Here is a 26,490-nt window from a genome sequence, read left to right as displayed (position 1 = left end):
ATGGCTGAGTAAGACAAGGGCCCATGGTGTCAGAGACTAGGTACTAGTGTGTACAGAAGCTTGACTGTCTGGCAGAAGGTAGAGAGTGGGAATAAAAGGGTCCTTCAAGGATAGCAGCCAATGACAACTGGTATTTTGCAAGGGAACCACAACTTTTTACTTTGTACATGAAGAATCTAGATGAAGAAACGGAGGGAAATACTGTGTTTGAAATCTTATATTCATCAAAAGAACTGAGACATCTCTTATAAACAATGATATTTGTTTATTGAACACAATTAATATTAGAACAATAAAACGTACAATACCGTAATGAAAAACACTACAATCTATCTTATTGTTTAACTGAACTTTGGATGATCACATATCACCCCACTAGAAGTTGACCAGATTCCACGTGGTGAAGTCTTCTTGTTCTTCTGATGGTCTTGTAGATGTCTTGTCTTTCAGTGGTTTTTCTCGAGCTACCAGTCTCTAAGCAGTTTTACGTTGATTCTTATCCTCCCAAGTCTTCACGCCTTTTGGGAGGGTGTGAAGAATCTGCCAATGAAATGATCAGGTTCATTTACCCTGATTAATCAGATCCAACCTGGGGTTGTCACATTGATGGCCCAAAGGCGACATTCCATGGTCCCATTCAGGTCCAATTTCAGGTGTGTATTACAGGGTCTGGAGCTGTCAGGTTTGTTTGCAACCATTTGTGGGTAGCCGCAGCCTGTCTGCATTCTGTAGCATGTGGAAGAGCACAGAGACTTTGGTCAAGGCTAGGTTCTTCTTCCCAGCATGTTTTAATCATTGTTCACTTTTGTCACTCCATGGTAAATGTATTATTGTCCATCGTAAGATTATTATTTAAGGTGGCCTTAAATACAGTGATCGCATTTCTTTTGCAATGTCTTGAATGGATGGACTTCTGTGGCTCGACAAGACTCTGGTCAGACAAAATTTGGTTTGTTGTGTACCGTTTTGGGCCCCATAACTCAGGAAGGATGTACCACCCCGGAGCATGTTCAGAGTAGCTTCATAAGAATGGTCCTAGGAATTACAAGCTCAACATATGAGGTCTCTGGGTCGATAGGTGCTGCAGTTTATAAGGGTGAAAGGGGATCTAATAGAAGCATACAGAGTACTGGTTGCCTGGTCAGAGTAGACATTGGGAAGACGCTTTCACATTGAGGAGAGAAAAGATCAAGGACATAGCCTGAGAGTCAAGAGATAATCTTTAGAATGGAGATAAGGAGGAACGTCTTCAGTCTGAGAGTGGTGAATCTATGGTAGAACGGCAGTTTCCTTCCCTAAAGGACATCAGTGAACCAGGTATGTTTTTCTTGGCAATCGATTCATAACCACCATCAGTCTCTTCATTCCAGATTTGAATTCAAGCTCCGCCACTTGCTGTGGCAGGATTTGGACCCAGGTCACCAGAACATTATCTGGGTTTATCACATAAGAATTCAATGGTAATACCACGAGGCCACTGACTTTCCCAATCCTCCACAGTGTGACTAACATGTGCAGTATGACATGTACTGGGATGTGCCTTCATGTTATCCTTGACTTCCTTATCAAGGTATGGATGATTTTTCTCCGTTATGCAATTCCTCTTCAATCTTTAGTATCTCCCTAACTATTTGCCAAATTTCTTCAGCTGTCCTGCCTTTGACTGATCTTTGCTCCCCCCAGACCATACAGCCTTCCTTCCTTAGGTCAGTATAATTATCATTGCCTAACACTAAAACTCTCATGTATGAGTCAGTCTTCACTCTTTCAATCTGAACGTGAAACTCCAGCATGTTGTGGTAACTTCTTCCAAGATAAAGCTCATTCACCAATCCTTCCATGCTAAATAATATCAAATCTAAATTAGATTAGATGCCCTACAGTATGGAAACAGGCCCTTCGGCCCAACAAGTCCATACCGACCCTCCAAAGAGTAACCCACTCAGTCCCATTTCCCTCTGAGTAATATACCTAACTCTATGGGCAATTTAGCATGGCCAATTCACCTGATCTGCACATCTTTGGACGGTGAGAGGAAACCCACTCAGACAGGGGGAAAATGTGCAAACTACACGCAGACAGTCCCCCGAGGCTGGAATCGAACCTGGGATCCTGGTGCTGTACTAACCACTGAGCCATCGTGCTGCCGCATTCTCTGGTTGTTTCCATATCGTCCTGCTCTCAGAAATACTCTCTCATATACTCTATATTCAAGGATATCACTGTCCAGTTGATTAATTGAGCCAATTTGCATGTTCAAGCCACCCATAGTTACTGTTGTGCCCTTTTTACAAACCCTCACTCTTTTCCACCTCAGAAGTACTTTGGGGGGACAGTGGCTGAAAATTACTGTTCCCAAGAGGTTTCTTCTCTTGCTTTTTATTTGCACTGAGACGGATTTCAAATATTGTTTTTGCACAAAATACTTTGAAAAGGTCTGAGTTACCACTCACACGAACAAATTGTTATTTTTTTTTCACTAGCCACATTTCATCAGTAAATAGCGAGGAATTAAGATGGCTAAAAGTGGTCATGAGATATCGTTAGCAAACAGGGTTGAGGAAAATCCCAAAGAGTTCTTTTCATAGATATGGAGCAAGAGGGTAACTAGAGAAATGTTTGGCCCACACAAGGACAAAGGAAGAAAGGATTAAGAGAAATTGGGTGAGATTCTTAGCGAGTACTTTGCATCTGTATTCACCAAGGAGAGGGACATGACGGATGTTGAGGTGAGGGAGAGATCCCCAAATACTCTGGATGAAGTGGACATAAAGAGGGAGGAAGTTTTGGATACTCTAAAAGGTATTAAAGTAGACAAGCCTCCAAGTCTGGATGGGTTCAACCACAGGTTACTGAGGGATGTGAGTGTGGAAATAACTGGGGCTTTAATATATATCTTTGCAGGATGATAGACCATGGGTGAGGTCCCGTAGGACTGGAGAATTGCTAATATTGTCCCCTTATTTCTTAAGGATAGTGGGATAATCCAGATAATTGTAGACCAGCGAGCCTGACATCAGTGGTAGGGAAGTTGCTGGAGAAGGTACTGGGGGACTTGAGTAAGGCGTTTTATTAGGTTCCCCATGGTCGGCTGATGGAGACGGTGAAGTCGCATGGGGTCCAGGGAGTTCTATCTAGATGGATAGAGAACTGGCTGGTCAACAGGAGACAGAGAGTAATAGTGAAAGGGGATTTCTCAAAATGGTGACCTATGACCAGTGTTGTGCAACAGCGATGCGTGCTGGGACCACTGTTGTTTGTGATATATATCAATGATTTGGAAGAAGGTATCGGCTGCCTGATTAGCAAGTTTGCAGATGACACCAAGATTGTTGGAGTAGCAGACAGTGAAGGGGACTGTCAGAGAATACAGCAGAATATAGATTGATTGGAGAGGTGGGCACTGAAATGGCAGATGGAGTTCAATCTGTGCAAATGTGAGATGATGCATTTTGAAAGATCCAGTTCAAGAGTGAACAATACAGTAAACGGAAAAGTCCTGGGGAAAATTGACTTAGAGCGAGATCTGGGTATTCAGGTCCATTGTTTCCTGAAGATGCCAACATAAGTCAGTAAAGTGGTCAAGGCTGCATATGGCATGCTTTACTTCATTGGATCAGGTGTTGAGGACAAGCGCTGGCAGGACATGTTACAGTTGCATAGGACTGTGGTTTGGCCGCATTTGGAATACTGCATATAGTTCTGGTCACCACATTAACAAAAGGATGTGGATGTTTTGAATAGGGTACAGAGTAGGTTCACCAGGATGCTGCCTGGGATGGACGGTGCTGGTTATGAAGCAAGATTGAGTAGATTAGGACTATTTTCATGACAAAGTCGAAGGTTGAGGTCAACAAAATCAAGACAGATATACACAGGGTGGATAGCAAGAAGTTTTTCCCCCACATTATGGAACTCAAATACTCGGGGTCATGAGTCCAAAGTGAGAGGAGAAAGGTTTGGGGCAGATATATGTGGGAGGCTTTTTACACAAAGGGCGGTGGCAGCCTTGAATGTGTAGCCAGCGGAGGTGGGTTGGGGCATGAACGAAAGCGTTATCTAAGATGTATTTATACAGAAATATAAATGGGTAGGGAGCAGAGGGATACAGGACCTTAGAAAATAGGTGGCAGGTTTAGACAATAGGAGGATCTGGATCAGCACAGGTTTGGAGGGCCGAAGGATCTGTTCCTGTGTTGGAATGTTCTTTATTCTTTATCATTCATTCTAAAAATAGCAACTTTTCAACTTATTGTATGCTACAATTTAATAATATAAACGATTTATTTATTTGATAATGCATGTCAAATTATTATCATTTCTAAATTACAGTCACAGGGTCAAAGAGATAGACAGCATGGAAACAGACTGTCTGGTCATACTTGTCCATGCCAACCAGATATCCCAACCCAATCTATTCCCACCTGCTTGCACTCAGCCCATATCCCTCGAAACACTTTCTATTCATATACCCATCCAGACACCATCTCAATATTATAATTGTACTAACCAGCACCACTTCCTCTGGCAGTTCATTCCAAGCACGTACAACCCTCTGAGTGAGAAAAAAATGCCCCTTACATCTCTTTTACATTTTTCCCTACCCAACCGAAACCTATGCCCTCTAGTTCTGGACTTCCCTATCCCAGAAGAAAAAGACCTTGTCTATTTACCCTATCCATACCCCTCATAATTTTATAAACCTCTATAAGGTCACCTCTCAGTCTCCAACATTCCAGGGAAAACAGTCCCAGCCTGTTCAACCTCCAGCATAGCTCACACCCTCCAACCTTGGCAACATGAATGTAAATCTTTTCTGAACCCTTTCAAGTTTCACCTGATTAATCAGGTTCTGGGGATTTTTCCATCTTCATGCATTTCAAGACATCCAGCACTTCTTCCTCTGTAATATGGACATTTTTCAAGATATCACCATCTATTTCTCCATATATCTACATCTCCCATGTCCTTCTTCTGAGTAAACACTGATATCAAATAGTCGTTTAGTATCTCTCCCATCACCTGTGACTCCACGTAAAGGCACCTTGCTGATCTTTGAGGGCTCTATTCTCTCCCTGTTTATCCTTTTTATCTCATGTATTTGTAAAATCCTTTTGGATTCTCTTTACCTCTATTTGCCAAAGCTATCTCATGTTCCCCTTTTTGCCTTCCTGATTTCCCTCTTTAGTATACTCCTCCTGCCTTTATACTCTTCTAAGGATTCACTCAAACTATTCTGCCTGTATCTGTCATATCCTTCCTTCTTATTCTTAACCAAACCCTCAATTTCTTTAGTCATTCAGCACTCTCTATAACTACCAGCCTTTCCTTTTACCCTAACAAGAATATACTGTCTCTGGACTCCGGCTATCTAACATCTGAAGACTTCCCATTTTCTAGCCGACTGCTTACTTGGGAATATTTGCCGCCCTCAGCTTTTGAAAGATGTTGCCTAATACCGTCAAAATTGGCCTTTCTCCAATTTAGAACTTCAACTTTTAGATCTAGTCTATCCTTTTCCATCATTATTTTAAAACTAATAGAATTGTTGGCAAATAACTGAAGCTCACACATTTCAGAGGAGAAATTAAATCGATTGATTTTATTTAAATGTGTCAGAGTTATAATTCTATTTGATTGTTCAATCATTTGCTCACTCTGAATATTAAATCATGTAGAGGTCAACCATTTTGCAAATGATAGGGTGACAATGTATGCATTTGAATACTGAGATTCAATGTGTAATTGTGATCACCAGCACAGTCAGACAACATGTCCTTTTTCGATACAAATAAAAATGTGATTCCTTACTTTTGTATCATAAAAGATTGTTTGGTGTTTATATTTTAATTCTATCAATATAAAATCAACTTCATTGTTTTCAGAGATGATGCAGTTATTGTTCATTGAATAATTGAAGCTCATACTTTATTATTGCCCAATTCATAAATATGGCAAACTCCTGATCATTGTTCAGGTCAGCAAACCCATCACTTTGCATCATGACCGACATTAAAAGTGGATTCTAAAAGGCCTGAATTCAGGTACAGTGCTACTGGACCTCACAGCTGCATGTAGCGATGACAGAGACCCTGTCCTGGTCCTGAATCTGTGAAGAGAGTTTCCAACCTGTGTCAGGGCAGTCATAGAAACATTCCCTCACAGAGAATCATTTGGAATCCCCATTGAGCAGGAGGAAACTAGCCAACAGTCTATCACTGCTCTCAGTGTAGGCACAAATACTGTCTAAATTAGATACCAATGACTGACCAGGAACCAGGTCTGACAAGTTCATCATCAGTCAGAGCCTGGCCCATGGAGCAGATGTATGGACATGGAGTGTCAGAATCACAATGCACACATTACTTATGGTGATGACATCTGGCATATCACCCAGACTCCCTACATCTGCACCCTGGGCCAGACACTGGGTGAAAACGTTCACATTTGACAGTCTATTGAAGCATTTTGTGTCTTACAGTGAATCCTCTGAAACTACATCCAATAAATGTACCTTCACATTCAACAGTATCAAAACAAAATGAAACATGTCTGTGGATATTCAGATACTAATTCATGGGTCACCCAGCAGAATGTATCTGTAGAAACCAGGAGCAAACAGCAAGCCAAAATCGTTTTAATAACTGAACTTGTGGATTTTGTCTGGTCTTGATAACCACACATATTGTGCTGACACTTAGGTGAATGTAACAATTACATCAAAAATGGAAGTCTTGGTCTAACGTCCCTACCCACCTTCCTGACCTCACACACCTCACTCCCTCACACACTCCATTCCCTCACTCCCTCACCTCCCTCACACATTCACCAACTGACGAAAATCCACAAGCTGAGTGAAATTTGCAACATAGAACAGTACAGCACAGTGCAGGCACTTCATCCCTCAATGTTTTGCCAGCCTTTTATCCCACTCTAAGATCAGACTAACCTATATAACCTTCAATGCACTAACTTTCGTGTGCCTATCCAAGAGTCTTCTTAAATATCCCTAATGGATCTGACTCTACTACTACTGCTGGAGGAAAGCCCTAGCAGCTCAAACTTTCGTTGTAAGATATGCCCTCCAGTCCAGGAAGCACCCTGGTAAGTCTCCTCTGCACACTCTCTGAGGCTTCCACGTGTGGTTGAACCACAGCTTTATAGAGCAAAGAAATAACTTCGCTGCTCATAATCTCTATCTCCCTGATAATGAAAGACAACACACCGTATTCCTTCTGAACAACCCTATCAACTTGGTGGCAACTTTGAGAGATCGATGGACAATGACCCCAAGATCCTTCTGTCACTCCGCACAGCCAAGAATTCTGCCTTCAACCCTGTATGTTTTATGCAAATACAACCTTTTAAAAAAATTGCTTCACATTTTTTTAAAGTTGAGCTCTATCTGCCACTTGTCAGCCCAGCTCTGCATCATGTCAATGTCCTGTTGCAAACTACAATAGCCCTCCACACTATCCACAACCCGATCAACCTTCGTGATATTGGCAAACTTACTAACCTACTTGTCCACTTCCTCATCAAAATCATTGATAAAAATCACAAAGAGCACAGGTCCCAGAGCCGATCCCTGTAGAACACCACTGGTCACTAAGCTCCAGGCTGAATACTTTCCAACTGCTTCCATCTTCTGTCTTCTGTGGGCCAGCCACGCCCGTATCCAGACAGCCAAATGTCTCTGCACCCCATGCTTCTGTACCTTCTGAATGAGCCGACAATGGCGAACGCCTTGTTCACCACATCTACTGGTCTCGCTTCATCAATGTGCTTTTTCCATCTTCAAAGATTTCAATAAGGTTTCTGAGGGATGACCTGCTCCTCACAAAGCCATGCTGACTATGTCTAATCAAACCATTGTTTTCTAAGTAATTGTAAATCCGGCCTCTCAGAAACGTCTGCAATACTTTGCCCACACTGATGTAAGACTGACTGTTCAGTCAATCCCACAGTTATCCCTAATCCATTTGCTGAACAAGGGAGTATCATTTGTAACCTTCCAATCATCTGGCTGGCACTGCTCCAGTGGACTGTGAGGACGCAAAGATCATCACCAAAGGCACGCCAATCTCTCACATCACTTCCTGGAGTAATCTAGGGTAACCCCATCTGGCCCAGGGGATTTACCTATCCTTATGTTTGTAATTCATTCAATCAGTGTATACTTCCCCTCAACTTTTCTGCACCCTGTCCAACCAACTGATTGACTGCTTTCCATTTCAGTGCAATACACAGTGCTGCCTCCCTGAGTAAGTACAGTTCACAACATTCTGTGAATCATGGAATGAAAAAATAAAGGAATGCACCAATGCCTTCCTGATGAAGAATTTATGACCGAAAGATCGACTCTCCTACCCCTCGGATGCTGCCTGACGTGCTGTACTTTTCTAGCACCACACATTTTGACTCTGATCTCCATCAACTGCAGTCCTCACTTTCTCCACTACTGAGGGCTGTCCCCTCTGTACACTGAGTGGGGAATTAACCATCAGAAACTCATTGTATGTGGAGCTGACTGCTCAGTTCTGGAAAGTTGCATTTGATGAATATGTTTTTTTTTAAAAAAAAGAAATTACAATTCCGCATATATTCATTTAGTGCCAGAGTTAGAGTTGTGGTTCATGGTTTGAGCAGCTTGATAAGAAACAGGAAATGACTGAAGAACTCCGAGGTACAGGGTATTCCAGGTATTATATTCCAGCTTAGATTAATGCTGGGAGTATTATCAGACAGGCTGACAGATGCGATAAGGGAATGAGTTGACATGTGGAGGTGTGACAGTTTTACCATCACAGAGGCTCTTTTGAGGGAGGTTAGAGCAAACAACTCAATACTCTGTTGTACTGGAACTATAGACAGGACAAGGCAGGGTGTTAAAGAGGAGGTGATGTTGCTTTATTAATTAACAAGTCAGTTACTGCTGAAAGGATGGACAATAGCTTAGAAGGGTCTTCAAATGAGACTTTGTGGGTTGAGGTTTGAATCAAAATGATAACACACACACTGCTTTTTTCAGCACATTTTAGCTTACATGTGGAACCAGTTCCTTAGGTCCAACAGGTCCACACAGACCCTCTGAAGAGCAATATTAAGACTGACAAGTTGCCAGGCCCGAATCAAATTTGTCCTCCGCTGCTTTGGAAACGAGAAATACAATTGCTTTGGAAACAAGAAATGCAATTGCTTCGCCACTTGCGAAGTTCTTTGCATCCTCGATCTCCACTGGAGTCGTACCTGAGGACTGGAGGGAGGCAAATGTAATTCCTCTCTTCAAGAAAGGAAATAGGGAAATCCCCGACAATTACAGACCAGTAAGCCTCACGACTGTTGTCTGCATGGTGTTAGAAAGGATTCTGAGGGATAGGATTTCTGACCATCGGGAAAAGCATGGCTTGATTAAATGCAGTCAACACGGCTTTGTGAGGGGCAGGTGATGATGAGGATCGAGCAGTGGATGTGGTGTGTATGGACTTCAGCAACGCATTTGATAAGGTTCCACATGGTCGGCTCATTCAGAAGGTCAGGAGGAATGGGACACCGGGGAACTTAGCTGTCTGGGTACAGAATTGGCTGGCCTACAGAAGACAACGAGTGGTTGTAGAAAGAAAATATTCTGCTTGAACGTCCGTGACGAGTGGTGTTCCACAGGGCTCTGTCCTTGGGCCTCTACTGTTTGCAATTTTTCCTAATGACTTGGGTGAGGGGATTGAAGGATGGGTCAGCAAGTTTGCAGATGACACAAAGGTTGGAGGTGTCGTTGACAGTACAGAGGGCTGTTGTAGGCTGCAGCATGACATTGACAGGATGCAGAGATGGGCTGAGAGGTGGAAGATGGAGTTCAACCTGGATAACTGCAAAGTGATGCACTTTGGAAGTTCGAATTTGAAAGTTGAGTACAGGATTAAGGATAGGATTCTTGGCAGTGTGGAGGAACAGAAAGATCTTGGTGTGCAGGTACATAGATCCCTTAAAATGGCCACCCAAGTGGACAGGGTTGTTCAGAAAGCACATGGTATTTTGGCTTTCATTAACAGGGGGATTGAGTTTCAGAGTTGTGAGATCTTGTTGCAGCTCTATAAAACATTGGTGAGATCGCACTTGGAATACTGCATCCATTTCTGGTTGTGCTATTATAGGAAAAATGTGGATTCTTTGGAGACGGTTCAGAGGAGGTTTACCAGGATGCTGCCTGGACTGGAGGGCTTATCTTATGAAGAGAGGTTGACTGAGATCGGACTTTTTTCATTGGAGAAAGGGAGGAGAGGGGACCTAATTGAGGTATACAAGATAATGAGAGGCAGAGATAGAGTCGAAAGCCAGAGACTATTTCCCAGGACAGAAATGGCTAACACGAGGGGTCATAGTTTTAAGCCGGTTGGAGGAAAGTACAGAGGGGATGTCAGAGGCGGGATATTTACACAGAGATTTGTGAGAGCATGGAATACGTTGCCAGCAGCAGTTGTGGAAGCAAGGTCATTGGGGACATTTTAGAGACTGCTGGACATGCATATGGTCACAGAAATTTGAGGGTGCAGACACAAGGATCAGTGGTCGGCACCACATCATGGGCTGAAGGGCCTGTTCTTTGCTGTACTGTTCTATGTTCTATGCTCTATTTCAAAGTCCTTGCACTTAATAATAAATTGCTCTTGGGTGTGGAACTGAGACCCATCATTTCAATGCTCCATACTGTGAGTTGTGCACTGTTTTCATCATATTGTTATAAAAATGAACTGAATAAAGTGGGGATTTTGTGTTTATTGGACAATTTAAAAGTTCGTATTACGAAAGGATGTCGGACCTTCAGTAATAAGACTTTACTGTTAATGGTTAGAACAATGTTGCAAACATTTACACAGAGATTTCCAGATCAAGTCACACACAAGTACGTTGGGCTGTAAAGCTGCCGGCCATCAATGGCGCTGCACAAATCTGTTTGGACACTGACATTGTAGAGATAACATACACTGGATATGGTTTATGAGGGATTCAATGTAAGATGCCATGTGCTGCAGGAGTCCATCACCTTTATAACACTTTCATTCAGGATTGCGTCCAAGGTACAGAACTACAGAGTTTAGGTCCCACACTGGAAGGGATATACTTCCAAGACATGGCTGTTTACAGGTCATTGTTATAGATGTTGAACTGCATTTTGACCAGTGCCATGTGCTAGTCCATTGACCAGTCTGCCCCACACACATCTCCCTGTTGTTCAGGTATGTCTCTAACCAGTCTATTGTGAGGGATTGTGTCAGTAACTGTCCAGCTCCAGTTAGGAAGCTCTCTGAACAGATCTTGGAGATGGCCAGTGTTTTGGACGTCATGGAGAGGCCCAGTAACACTGTGTCTGAGTTCAGGCTTTTTCTCAATGTCATTTCCAACAGCTTTGCTGCCTGTAAGATGGTGTGTTCACTGAACTGAACATGAATTGGCTGTTTACTACATTCACTGAACTGTAATAGTTAGGTTTGCGCTCTGGTAAATCAATTATTGTTCATTTCAATTGCTTTCAACTGAAAAACAATGATGTTTGTTTAAAAATGTAAGAAATAAATTGAAATTAACTCTTCAATTATACAGAATGTAAAATTGACTTGTTGTATATTTCCCACAGACTAATCAAGCAACAATCAGATATTGTCTGTAAAGCAGGATTCTGTGAACAGGACTATGTCCCAGGCATCACTATTCTCTCTGGTAGGTTCTGTACCACTGAAAGGTACAGGCAGGCAGAAGAGGGCAGCTCCATGGCACATAGTCAATATAGAGTGGCATGGTGGCTCAGTGGTTAGCACTGCTGCCTCACAGCACCAGGGACCCAGGTTTGATTCCAGCCTTGGGCAACTACCTGTGTGGAGTTTGTACATTCTCCCAGTGTCTGCGTGGGTTTCCTCCCACAGTCCCAAGAAATGCAGCTCAGGTGAATTGGCCATGGTAGTGGGTTACTCTTCGGAGGGTGGGCGTGGACTGGTTGGGCAGAAGGGTCTGTTCCCACACTGTACGGAATCTAATATAATCATAGTGCTCAGCATTGATGCTGGACACTGTGGTGGCTTGACTGCTCTGCGGCAGGTTATGGGGAACCAATAAAAGGGAAACCTATAATTGACCACATCATCACTGATCTGCCTGCTGCAGATCACCCCTACATTTCATATATCGGTAACAATGTTCACTGCACAGTCCTTATGGGGAGCAAGGGCTAACCTCACATTTTGCAGACCCTTCACACCATGTTATGTACTGAATTGTACAGACTTTAAACAGGTTAGGGAAACAATCACGATCATCCATGAGGTACAATGGCCCATCAGCAGCAGCAGAATCATATTGTGTATAACTCATACAGTCGGCAGCTTCCTGGACCGACATACCTCCCACTGTACAGTAACCGTCACAGCCCGACATACCTCCCACTGTACAGTAACCATCACACCCCGACATACCTCCCACTGTACAATAACCATCACAGCCCGACATACCTCCCACTGTACAGTAACCATCACAGCCCGACATACCTCCCACTGTACAGTAACCATCACACCCCGACATACCTCCCACTGTACAGTAACCATCACACCCCGACATACCTCCCACTGTACAGAAACCATCACACTCCGACATACCTCCCACTGTACAGTAACCATCACACCCCGACATACCTCCCACTGTACAGTAGCCATCACGGTCCGACATACCACCCACAGTAGAGTAACCATCACACCCCGACATACCTCCCACTGTACAGTAACCATCACACCCCGACATACCTCCCACTGTACAGTAACCACCACAGCCCGACTTACCTCCCACTGTACAGTAACCACCATGGCCGGACATAGCTTCCACTGTACAGTAACCATCACACCCCGACATACCTTCCACTGTACAGTAACCATCACACCCTGACATACCTCCCACAGTACAGTAACCACCATGGCCCGACATAGCTTCCACTGTATAGTAACCATCACACCCCGACATACCTCCCACTGTACAGTAACCACCACAGCCGGACATGCCTCCCACTGTACAGTAACCACCACACCCCGACATACCTCCCACTGTACAGTAACCACCATGGCCGCACATAGCTTCCACTTTATAGTAACCATCACACCCCGACATACCTCCCACTGTACAGTAACCATCACGGCCTGACATACCTCCCACTGTACAGTAACCACCATGGCCGGACATAGCTTCCACTGTATAGTAACCATCACACCCCGACATACCTCCCACTGTCCAGTAACTGTCACAGCCCCCACAATATGTTAACCATCAAGAACGGCACGATGGCTCAGTGCTTAGCACTGCTGCCTCACAGCACCAAGGTCCTAGGTTCAATTCCGGCCTTGGGTGACTGTGTGGAGTTTGCATATTCCCCCCGTGTCTGCGTGGTTTCCTCCCACAGTCCAAAGATGTGCAGGTCAGGTGAATTGGCAATTCTAAGCTGCCCATAGTGATAGGTGCTTTAGTCAGAGGGAAATCGGTCTGGGTGGGTTACTCTTCGGAGGGTTGGTATGGACTAGTTGGGCCAAAGGCCCTGTTTCCATACTGTAAGGAATGTAAGGCCCTGTTTCCACACTGTAAGGAATCGAATCTACTCTCCAAGGTTCAAGTCAGGGACATGATGGAATAATCACTTGTCTGAATGAGTACAGCTCCAACAGTACTCTAATCTGGATTTACTAGCAACCGGCAACACAGTTGTGTGGGGAGGATCATGTCTCACAAACATGACTGAATATTTTGAGGAAGTGACAAAATTGATTGATGAGGGAATGGGGCTGGATGTTGGCCGTTTGGATGTTAGCAAGGCCTTTAATATGCTTCTTTATGGCAGGCTCATACAGAAGGTGAAGTGAAAGGGGATCAGTTGGTAAGATGGATAGAGAACTGCTTGGTCTGAGAAGACAGAGTACTGGTGGGTCAGTGCTTTTGTGATCTGTAAATAGATTGGCGGAGGTGCATATTGTGAGGATGATTGCCAGAGAATACAGCGGGATATAGGTCAGCTGCAGACTTGAACAGAGAAAACATAGATGTAACTTTATCTGGACAGTTGTGACGTGATGCGTTTTAGAAGGTCGAATGCAGGAGAGAAGTATAAATTGTATGGAAAAACTACTGATTGCATCAACATCCGAAGGAATCTAGGTGTACAGCTCCACAGTTCCTTGAAAGGGGTAACACGGGTGGATAGGGTGATCAAGAAAACTGATGGCAAACTTGCAGACATGCATCAGAGCATGCAGTATGAAAACTAACAGGTCATATTGCAGCTGTAGAGAAACTTATTTCGAGGTACATTTAGAATATTGTGTACAGTACTCTTTGCCACACAATGTTGAAGTGTTGGAGAGGGTATGGAAAAATTTTACCAGCATGTTGTCTGGTTTGGAGGGTATTAGTCAGAAGGAGAAATTGAACATATAGGGTTTGTGTGCACCTGGGCATCATTGGATATGGGGCTACCTGACAGATATTTACAGAATTATCAGAGGCATAGATAGAAGGACAGTTAGAGGCTTTTTCCCCCCAGAGTAGAAGTATCAATTACTCAGGACTGTAGGTTTTAGGTAAAAGAGAGAAAGTTCAGGAGATGTGATAGGTAAGTTTCGTTTGCTGTTACAGACAGAATGTAAAGTGCCTGGAATGAAATGATATAGGGGAAGAAGCCAATATAGCAAGGTTTAAGAGGGATCTTGGCACAAGTATAAGCAAGTAGGGAATAGAATGACATAGAGGTTGTTGGAGCAAAAACTTTTGTTTTAACTTTAGAACGGCATCATGCGTCAGTGCGGGCTTGCTGGGCTGAAAGGCCTGTTCCTGTACTGGACTGTTGTTAATGTCAAGATTTGAGCACGGGAGAGGCGAGATCCTCACTGAATGATTACTGATGATCAACAACCACATTATTATAGATCCACCCCCTCATCAACTTGCAGCTTCATATCCTCCCCCACTGTGGGGAAACTCAATATGGAGAATTTGACACGAAAGTCAGACCTGTTACCTGGTGACTCCATCTCGGCGCTTGCTCCTGCAGACTTCTATCCTGAACAGCATCATCTCGGGGGACACTGCACAGAGAGGAGCTGCATGTACACACCCACCAATGATGGCATCTGACACATGCCAGCCTCACCATGCATTCCCAGCACATCCCGGACCCACTGACAGTACGCTTCAGTACTTCAATGCTGCAGCTCAGGGTATACTGACAACTCTCATTGCAATGCTGCTACAAGGACGCTGTGCTCAGGAAACACACTCACAGCTCATGGCTTGTCCCTCTGGGCTGCTCACTCCGTGTTTGTACACACTCACTTTGAACTGACTTGAATGCTCACAGAATTATTGCCTTGCCTTACCCTGCCTTTAGCAGCGTTTCCCCTCAGCTAGAGCTACCTGTTTCACCCGTCTGCTGTATTGTCTTGGTGTTTAGCAGGAACACAAACTCAGGAAGCTTGATATCATTGTCCACAGTCAGTCACGGTGCCCAGCACAGTGAGTCAGGGGGAGTCTCAGATCCCAGTCCGGGAGCTCGGACACGGTCAGTCACGGTGCCCAGCACAGTGAGTCAGGGGGAGTCTCAGATCCCAGTCAGCGAGCTTGGACACAGTCAGTCACGGTGCCCAGCACAGGGAGTCAGGGGGAGTCTCAGAATCCAGTCTGCGAGCTTGGACACGGTCAGTCACGGTGCCCAGCACAGTGAGTCAGGGGGAGTCTCAGATCCCAGTCCGGGAGCTTGGATACGGTCAGTCACGGTGCCCAGCAGAGTGAGTCAGGGGGAGTCTCAGAATCCAGTCTGGGAGCTTGGACACGGTCAGTCAGCCTCTCGTGGTTGTTAGGGTCAGGATCCTTCCCCTGTTAGGGGGTGAGGAGATGAATATTAGGCTGCCCCATATCCCTCTTCGTTCTTTGTGCCCTAGTGCGGGATGGTTCCTTCTGGAATGTGAGAATTACCAAGGAGGATTAGGGAAATGGAAGTGGTTGGTACAGCTGTTAGTGCTGGGACAGTTGGGGGGAAGGTGTCGAGGTGTTCTGAGTGAGTGAGTGGGCAGCACAGACACCAGGCAGAGTTGGGCAGAGGGGCAGAGAAGAGATTACAGAGAGACTGAGAGAAGGTGCTGCATTCACTGACAGTGGGAGAAAATGAGCCTTGGTGGGAGGTGGGTGCAGTAACAGAGAGAGTGAGAGTGAAGTCACAAAGTGCAGATGGTGGCACTTACCCTGGTGCACGGGAGAAGGTCACTGACCTCCTTCCTATACTGATAGATATTCACCCAGAAGGCTGGCACCTCACTGACCCAGGGATCAGCCTCTGACCAAGTTGGCAGGGTCTAGTGTCATAGCTTCCCCTGCAATCCCTGGAGGAAGATAATGTCCCTCTCATGAACCATGTCATACACCAGGACCAGGGCCTTGCCCACAAAGTGGGGCCCCAGTTTACCCCTTCTGCCATGTCCAGGCCAATTTCGACTTCACAATCCAAGAGTAAAATGACTTTTTAAAGATGGCTCCTGGAAACAGGGAGGCTGGTAAATTCTTGGGTATCCAGGCAGAGGGCAATTCTTATGAAGAAGGGGAAAAATCATCACGTTAGTGTCAGATGAGAGGAAGACCACGCAGGCAGGTAGGGTATAAGGCAGATTGGGTATGGTATCATGAGAAAATGCAATTCACCTTGTGGAGAGAAACACTCCATGAAACCCGATTAAAATGAGACTTGACCAAATCATAAGATGGGTTTGGCCTCTGTCTGTCTGAATCAAAATAGGGATGAAATATTGGGAGAAACAAACTTGGAAAGGAGAATTATACAGGAGATTCAATTCCTTAAAAAGGGGTAATACAATGTTCCAGACTGTTAAAAGGTGCCGGGGAAAATTCCCTGCCTTATACTTACCTACATTATATAATCCTCCCTGGATGCAGGGATGGTGCCGGAGGCCTGGAGAACAGCTAATACCGCAACTTTGTTTAATGTGGAGCAAGTGACTGACTGAATAGGTCGAGGTTAGAATTCTGCGACAGTGGATAAACTGTCACTGAGGAAATCCCAGGGACTCCAGGAGAGTCGGTCTTGATTTTTTCAAGGAAGATCGTGTGTAATTAATCTGACTGTGTCGGTTTGAGGCAGTAACTTGGAACTGCATGTGACTTACTTGGATTTGACAAGAGATCCCATGGCAGATTGTTTAAAAACAGAAACTGTGGGGTCCAGGTGAATGGAGCAAACAACCCAGAGAAGTGCAAGGCAAGGCATTTGGGGACATCAACAATAGAGAGGAATACACAATAAATGAGAGTATGGTCAGTGTGGGCAGATAAATGAAGGTAGCTGGACAGATAAATAATCTTTTTAATGCAGCAATTGGCATGATTTTCTCTGTCAGCCAAAATACAGAATTTCAGAGCAGGAAGCTTAGGCAGGAACTGTATAAATAATGAGTTCAGTCACAGCTTGGGGACTGTATACAGTTCTGGTCACCCGATCACATGGAAGGATGGAATTGGACTGGAGAGGGTACAGAGGAGATCCGTTACCCTGTGACAGTGGAAGTGCAGTTATGGGGAAAGATAGGGGAATGGAGGATACTGAGAGGAGATTTGATTGGGGTGCACATATTGTCAGGAGCCTGTGTAGAAAGGGAGAGAACATTTTGCTCTTGTAGAATTGCATTACAAACGGTGAATATTAAACGTAATTAATTGAAATATTAGCGAAGTACTGAGGAAGGTTGTTATTTCACCCAGAGTATGGTTGAGATCTGGGAGTCACGCATGGAAGTGGAGTCGAGGTAGAAACTGTCAAACCATTTTAAAAAGGTGCCGGGAGCTGAACTGGAAGGCCTATCGTCTCTGGGGAGAGAGAACTAGGGCTTCAAAAATAACATGACATCTTGTCCAATGTAGACAGTTTGCAGAGTGATTTCCTCTATACTGTACTATTTTATGAAGTTTTCAAGATTTACCAATATCTGACAGGATCAATACGCAGGAATGAGGGGAGAAAACAGGGAGGAGCAGTGTGTGAATTGATTATCATCACAATAATACTGATCCCAATCTTTATACACAGTGTACTTCACTGAGTTAGCCTTTTTATCCTTCCTGTGTTAATGGTAAACCCCTTTGATATATCCAGTTCTCGGTCATTGTCACACTGGAGCCACATCTCCATTATGACAGCTCCATCTGACCTGGTTCATGTTATTTAAATCTACCATTTCATTGGCCTTGTTCAAACGTTAGGAAGGAATTCAGGGATGGCAGCAAGTGCAAAGTCCAGGATTGCTGTAGGGTCCATAGGTGGTTAGAGAGATAGGAAGTTGTGTGAAAGTTATGGGATATTGCAGGGATATGGGTTGTTCTAGAGGCTGAAGAAGATTACAAAGACAAGAATAGTTTTAGGTTTTGTTTGAAGTGAAAATGAAGCTGGAGCAGCCAGATCAATATTCTGGCTACGAGAGCCTTGTAGAGAGAAACCCTCCCCGACACCTGATGAAAATGTTACCGGGACAATTTATCACATGGTTTATTTATCTTTACCTCTCAGCTCCAGATATAAAAAAAATTCTGTCCACTGTGCCTACATACTACCAGTCTCTGAAACATCCTACATGTTCCATGACCCTTCCCACTTCTGTAAACCCACTAGTTTCTACAAACATTCCTATTTGTGTAAAGGTCTCCATGCCTTATGAAGCTCCCTGTTTCGAATACCCCTTCCTCCTTATGAAGAACGTCACACACAAACGGCAGACCGAGTCTTTGGAACCAGTTAGTGATTAGGAAGAGACATTTTGGGTGGAGAACATTGAGACGGAGAGTTTGTAGAAAACAGGAAAAAAAGCTTGTATTGGTCCTGCAGGAGATTGATAACAGGAGGATCGACTGAAAGGTACAGGACTGTCCTTGGGGAACTTTACAGAGACAGCATTGGTGAAACTGGAGGAGGTTTCAGAGACTAGGGGATTTGTAGGTGTTAATTAACCTTAGAGATACGTAGAGTGTTTTTACAGTGATTGGAACGAGGTCAGTCAGTTAAATCTCATTAATACGTGTTACCTGATTGGGACTGTTAACTGGCTCTAATCAGGGAATCCTGGCTCATAAATAAACAGAAGCTTCAGGGGCTCTGTTAACTATAAGAGCCGGCTCTGAGCTAGCTTGGGTCAGTGCCATGGATCATGCATGAAGACATAAAAGGTGATTTGGTAACAGGATACCAGCCTCTGTGGAGTTATTTCAGTTTGAACATCTGGTAGATATTACAGAGAGGGGGAGGGCTGGGGGCATTTCCACAGATCAGGACGGGTTTAGAATCTGGAGGTTGCAGAGACAGTGAGCTGTGTCGGGGCAGAAGGTGGTTACAGAATCAGGAGCATGGTTGGGACTAGAGGATGTTACACAGCTGGTTAGGCATTGGATTAGGGTACACAACAGGGAAAATTGTAGGAACTGGAGCAAAGAAAATAGATTGGCAGTGTTGTCAGTGCTGGAGAACGTTGGAGATATAATGAACACTGTAGTGGCTGGAGTCTATTGAGATATTGCAATCTGTCAGGGCAGGAGGAGATTAGTAAGGCTGATTGTTGTGTGGATTGGAGGAGATTGCAAAGATTAGGTTTCTATGGATCAGATAGTTGCAGAGAAGGGGAGAGCTGTAAAGACTTGAGAAATATTTTATAGAGAGGAAAGGTTATTGGGGCTGGAGGAGATTCCAGAGAAAGGAGGTTTGTATGGCCTGTATGAGTTACAGAGATAAGGACGGCGACATTGGCTGATGGAGATTTAGAATGTATCATACAGGATCGACGAGGTTATAAAGACGGGATATTTATGGATTTGGAGGACTCTCAAGACATCACACGGAATGACACAGACGCCTTTTGGCACAGAAGGGTATCATTTGGTCAATCATGACTACACCAGCTCTTCAACTGAACTCTTTGCTGAGTAATGATCTCCTCCTTCATTCACATCCTCACATTTGTTTTGTATCAAATATCATCTAATCGCCTCCTGAATGTTTCAGTCAAACATGCATCTACAACGCATCTAAGTGCATCTTAACTACTTGCGAAGATCTTTTTCCAGGTATAAATCCTCTTTCTAATTTTGACGCAGCCTTACTCCATCTTTTGATACGTTCGTTATGAGGGGCCCGCAGGAGGATTCCGGGACAGCTCTATGGTGGCTCTCAGTTTTCCCATAATTCCCCTCTGCTCTACCATCTCCCCTCTGAACCTCCAGCATTCCTCGTGGCTCTTAATTCGATTCTCCATCTGACACAAATTCTATTGTTTATCACACGAAGCAGCATTGGGGTTGTTTATCCTGCTGTTCCTATTTGAGGGACCATTCCTCAACTGGACCCAAGCCATCTTGTCTTTGCAGGGAGCCCATGGTTCAGTTTGTCATTTTCTGACCAAATTGGTGTTCCAGTCAAACCTTCCCAGCTTCATTCTTGCCCCATTGAAGGCTGCTCTCAGTCCACTAATGTTTCTCACTCTCAGTTACTTATATCATTCTCTACCATCATCCTGAACTTTACAATAAAATGATCGCTGTTCCCCAAAATCTTCCCCTACTGACACTGGATCTACTTGCCCCATCTTTTTCCAAGGACCAGGTCCAACAGTACATGTTGTCTTGGGCTGGACACATACTCCGGCAGTAAGCTCTCCTCCATGTAATCTAGGAATACTCGAACCTCGTGACCCTGCAACACCAATAACACAGTTAATATCAGTTAATATTTATTCCCTCCGTCATTTTCTTTTGGTTTCTGCCGACAGACTGTACCTCACAGTGTAATTGTATATTTTTTTGTTCTGTAGCTCCAGCCAAATTAATTGTTTCCTTGGATGGATCATCTTTGTCTTGGACTCCTAAACTAATGCTAATTTAAACCAGTACTTTTCCCTTCATCCTTTCCCTTCACTTCTATCATTTTGGAATTCTTTATCCCCAGCAATATTTGACACCCAGTCCTGCCATTCCTTGAGCCAGATTTAGACACACCAATCTGCACCTGTAACTCTACACACTCCGAGTATTAATGTCTATGCAGAGAACCTCAGATTAAGGCTTTCTTTCTTGCTCCATCTTCCACTGATAAACTTGTTGTTGTAAGTTAGTACCAAATGTATCTCCCAGTATTTTGAGAATCCTGGTAGTCTCCTCTAATATTCCTTTTTGGATCCTAAGCACAGGCCAAGTTATTTTCAATCCCTCCCAAAAAACCCCGTAAGAAATTCAGTCCCGGTTCTGTCACGTTAGCCCATCCACCTTGCACAATTGCTGCCTTCCTCAGAACCAGTCCCAGTGTCGCAGGAATCTGAAGCCCTTCCTGCTGCACCATCGTTCCAGTCACACTCTCATCTACCTAAAACTCAGAGTTCTGTTCTCACTTTGACACGGCACTGGCAGTAACCAAGGGATTGCTACATTTGAGGTCCTGCTTGCTAACTATCCACCTAGCTCCCTAAATTCTGATTCCCAGACCACTTCACCCTTCCTACCCAGATCATTCCTATCAGCATGGACGTGACCTTGGACTGCTCACTGTACCCCAGACGAATGTCCTGCAGACACAGTGACATTCTTAACCCCACTATCCTGAAATTACAGAAACACTGACATCTTCTTCAATTTCCGGAATCTCCTGTTCCTATTGTTCCTTCTTCCTTCTACCTCCGATCCTGTACAGTCAGGCTGCTTGTGGGGCCACAGACATGGCTCTGACTGCCCTCCCTTGAGCAGCCTACACCTTAATCAGATTCCAAACTGGGAAACTGAATTGGGAGGGAGATATCACGGTATTCCTGGATTCCCTGACTGTTTCTCTTCGATTGCCTAGTCCCCCATTCCCTTCCTTATTCCAGGCTGTCATGTCTGCAGGGTGATCTGCTCTCTGTGTGCGCTATCCCCATAACTCTCAGCATCACAGAGTCTCGAGCACTGTCTGATCTCCGAGACCCCGTGTTCATCTAGGACACGAGCAGGGGCTATGAATTCCCAATGTAACAGAACATAATTTCCATCTGACAAATATGTCTTGCCATGTCGTAAAATGCAACAGTCTAGAATAACTTAAATAATTACTTAGAATGAAGTTAACATCCGGGAAATAACAATATGGTTAAGTCCCTTATTCCACTGTGGCTTACTGAGGGTAATTGACTATATTGGCACAGAATTTCACAGTGTCTCTTAATTCTGAGTTCGAACCTTACTTCAGAATTGGAAAATTAACTTTGCAGACTTACAGCAATTAACTGATAGTCGTTAATAACGGTGTATTTATCAGCCAATGAACTTACAGCCTTTTCTGTGATGGCTCTTGCACTTCTTCCAAACTCAGTGCAGGCAGGTCCCAGTAGCAGAAAGTTGTCTCTGTGACTCCCAGATACGTGTAATCCTCCAGCTTCCACTCCACTCTGCTCCCTCACAGGGTCACCGTCTCTGTGACTCCCAGGGATGTGTAATCCTCCAGCTCCCACTCCACTCTGCCCCCTCACAGGGTCACTGTCTCTGTGACTCCCAGGGACGTGTAATCCTCCAGCTCCCACTGCGCTCTGCTCCCTCACTGGGTCACCGTCTCTGTGACTCCCAGGGATGTGTAATCCTCCAGCTCCCACTCCATCCTGCTCCCTCACAGGGTCACTGTCTCGGTGACTCCCAGGGATGTGTATTCCTCCAGCTCCCACTCCACTCTGCTGCCTCACAGGGTCACCGTCTCTGTGACTCCCAGGTCCGTGTAATCCTCCAGCTCCCACTCCACTCTGCTCCCTCACAGGGTCACTGTCTCTGTGACTTCCAGGGACGTGTAATCCTCCAGCTCCCACTCCACCCTGCTCCCTCACAGGGTCACTGTCTCTGTGACTCCCAGGGATGTGTATTCCTCCAGCTCCCACTCCACCCTGCTCCCTCACAGGGTCACTGTCTCGGTGACTCCCAGGGATGTGTATTCCTCCAGCTCCCACTCCACTCTGCTGCCTCACAGGGTCACCGTCTCTGTGACTCCCAGGTCCGTGTAATCCTCCAGCTCCCACTCCACTCTGCTCCCTCACAGGGTCACTGTCTCTGTGACTTCCAGGGACGTGTAATCCTCCAGCTCCCACTCCACCCTGCTCCCTCACAGGGTCACCGTCTCTGTGACTCCCAGGTACGTGTAATCCTCCAGCTCCCACTCCACTCTGCTCCCTCACAGGGTCACCGTCTCTGTGACTCCCAGGTCCGTGTAATCCTCCAGCACCCACTCCACTCTGCTCCCTCACAGGGTCACCATCTCTGTGACTCCCAGGGATGTGTAAACCTCGAGCTCCCACTCCACCCTGCTCCCTCACAGGGTCACTGTCTCTGTGACTCCCAGGTACGTGTATTCCTCCAGCTCCCACTCCACCCTGCTCCCTCACAGTGTCACCGTCTCTGTGACTGCCAGGGATGTGTAATTCTCCAGTTCCGACACCAATCTGCTCCCTCACAGGGGCACTGTCTATGCAACCCCTACTTACGTGTAATCCTCAAGCTCCCACTCCACTCTGCCCCCTCACAGGGTCACCGTCTCTGTGACTCCCAGGTCCGTGTAATCCTCCAGCTCCCACTCCACCCTGCTCCCTCACAGGGTCACTGTCTCTGTGACTCCCAGGTACGTGTATTCCTCCAGCTCCCACTCCACCCTGCTCCCTCACAGTGTCACCGTCTCTGTGACTGCCAGGGATGTGTAATTCTCCAGTTCCGACACCAAACTGCTCCCTCACAGGGGCACTGTCTATGCAACCCCTACTTACGTGTAATCCTCAAGCTCCTACTCCACTCTGCCCCCTCACAGGGTCACCGTCTCTGTGACTCCCAGGTCCGTGTAATCCTCCAGCACCCACTCCACTCTGCTCCCTCATAGGGTCACTGTCGCTGTGACTACCAGGTGTGACTCAGCCTTAATCCTCAGTGCTGATTTATATCCTCCTGCTTTGCTGCCTCTGTAACTCCCAGGTATGTTAGACTCAAGCTCCTGCTCCAAGTTGCTCCCTCATATGGTCACTCCCTCTGTGCCTCAGTGCTGGTTTCAAGCCTCCTGCTCTGCTTTTTCTCCTACTCCAAGTCCCAGTCGGTCCCGACCCTCGCTACTGATTAATATTCTCCCGCACTCTCTCAGGTTCTCTGTCCTTGTGACTCCCAGGTAATGGCAGGCCTCAAGCCTCAGCTGAGATTTATAACGTCCCATTCCGCACTGCTGCCTTACAGAATTACTGTTGTGCCTGGAAAACAGTGGAAAAGAGGAGAATTAGACAGAGCAGAGGGTGTCACAGTGATTGAGCGAGCCATATGGAATGGAACAGGTTATCTAGGGAGCTAGGCTGATCTGCAGCATCTGAAGAAGTTTGCTAGAAGATACACGAGAGTTGCATATACTGATGAAGGCAAAGGACACAGAGAGATAGTGGCTTATTCATGACGGAGCTTTGTACAGTCTAAAGGGCTTTTTCTGAGTTGATTACAGAGATGTGTATTCTTCAACAAATGCAAATTGATAGCCAGAAAGTGGCGTATGGTACTGGAGACTGTTGGATATTACAGAGTTAGAAGACTTGCAGTAACTTGGGGGTAATATAAACTTTTGGAGCACTGGTGGTGTTCAAGGACCCTCAGGACATGAGGAGGTGCAGAGAATGGGAGCATTCCAAATATTGGGATTATAGGGGCTGGAAGTCCTGAGATGTATAAGGAGGAAGAAAATTGCCAATTTAGCACATGCAACCATTGTAATTACAGAGATTTAGGAAGGGAACCTGTGCTATCATTGATTACATTTATATGGAGAGTTACAGCAGCTGAAAGGGTTACACATTTTAAAAGGGAGAGATTTTGGGTGATCAGAAGTTTAAACAAGAATAAATGAATTTCAGTGATCTCTAGCACAGATGGGAATGGAGAAGGTGAGATATTGCGAGGAACTGTCAGATTTATATGGCGGGGAGTATATAGGATATGAAAGGGAGAGCTGCATTGTCTGTATGCAGTTGCAGACATGAGGACAAGCACCTGCTGAATGGGACACAGATAACAACAGTTCCAACGGCTGGTGCAGTGGCTCAAGAAGGCAGCTCACCACCACCTTCTCAGGGACAACTCCATATCACCAATAAATGCTGGCTCAGCCAACAGAGCTCATGTTCATTAATGAATGACGTATTAAAAGATCTACAAGCAGCACTGAGGTCACTCAGGCAGGCCCTTTCAACAGTACTTCACAAACCCGGAACCACTATACCCTGGAAGGACAGGAGCTCCGGGTGCACGGAAACACCAACATTTCCAAGGTGCCCTCCAAGCCATGCTCCATCCTCCCAGCACTGTGTCTGTCCCTACACCCAAAGGACTGCAATGGGTCAGGAAGGCAGCTCCCCACCACCTTCTCCAGGGAATTACAGATGGGAAGGTAATGGAGAAACTCTGCTGTTTACAACCAGACAGAAAAATAAATCCAGCAGTGGGTGTGAAATGACATTTCCGTTTCAGAACAACATGCAGAACATGGATAGAGGATTTGTCTGATTGGCACAAGGCAGAGAGTTGAAGAAAGGGCAAGTTTTCACGATGGGAACTGGTGATGGGGGGAGTACCGCAGGGGTCAGTTTTGGGATGACACTCTGCTCATTATACATTAAGAGTCTGGACAAAGAATGTGAAGGGGTATGAGAAATGGGTTTCCAAGAAAGATCCCAGCGATGAATTTTGTGTCATATGAGGAGCAGGTGAAGTCTCTGGGTCTGCACTTGATGCAGTTTAGGCGGCGGCGGCGTAGAACCTTGTTCAAACTTACAGAATACTGAGGGGCCTGGATGGAGTGGACGGGGGCAAGATGTTTCCACGAGGAAGAGAGACTAGGGGACAAGGGCACAGCTTCAGAGTGAAGGGACGGCCCTTCAGAATAGAGATGTGGAGGAATTTATTCAGCCAGTAGGTGATGGATCAGTGGAACTCACTGCATCATGGGGCTGTGGATGCTAAGTGATTCAGTGTATCTAACTCAGAGATAGCTAGGTTCTTGATGAATAAAGAGATCAAGTGTTACCCGGAGTAAGTGAGCGATTGGGGTTGAGAAACAATTCAGCCATAAGCAAATAGTGGAATAGACCCGATGGACCGAATGGCCTAATTCTGCTCCTATACATGATGGTCTGATGGACTGCCCTTTTTCCGTAGGTTTCCAAGTGTGTAGTTATCATTTCTGGCATATTGTTTACCATACATTCCAGCACTTTCCTGATTATCGCTGTCACCACTTGGTTTCAGATCAACTCCAGAAAGCTACATCACAGAGTAACTTGAGAATCATTGTGTATAAATCTCAGAAAGGTGGCATACAGGGCCAGCAGGACACAGAGAAGGCAAAAGGAATGCTGGCATTGATTTCAAAGGGAATGGAGAATAAAAATACGGAAGGCT

General features: G+C 45.3%; 1 long non-coding RNA gene across 1 annotated transcript; it reads right to left on the bottom strand.

Moving 5' to 3' along the window:
- Positions 1 to 279: 279 nt before the first annotated feature.
- LOC140469995 (uncharacterized) lies at positions 280 to 22,868 on the bottom strand. The gene is made up of 3 exons (XR_011956289.1): positions 22,362 to 22,868; positions 20,647 to 20,758; positions 280 to 726 (listed from the first exon to the last, which is right to left on the bottom strand). It is a non-coding gene; the product is annotated as an uncharacterized lncRNA (long non-coding RNA).
- Positions 22,869 to 26,490: the final 3,622 nt, after the last annotated feature.

This window comes from Chiloscyllium punctatum, chromosome 50 (genome assembly GCF_047496795.1).
Source record: "Chiloscyllium punctatum isolate Juve2018m chromosome 50, sChiPun1.3, whole genome shotgun sequence".
NCBI lineage: Eukaryota > Metazoa > Chordata > Chondrichthyes > Orectolobiformes > Hemiscylliidae > Chiloscyllium > Chiloscyllium punctatum.
This window is presented reverse-complemented; position numbering and strand designations above follow the sequence as displayed.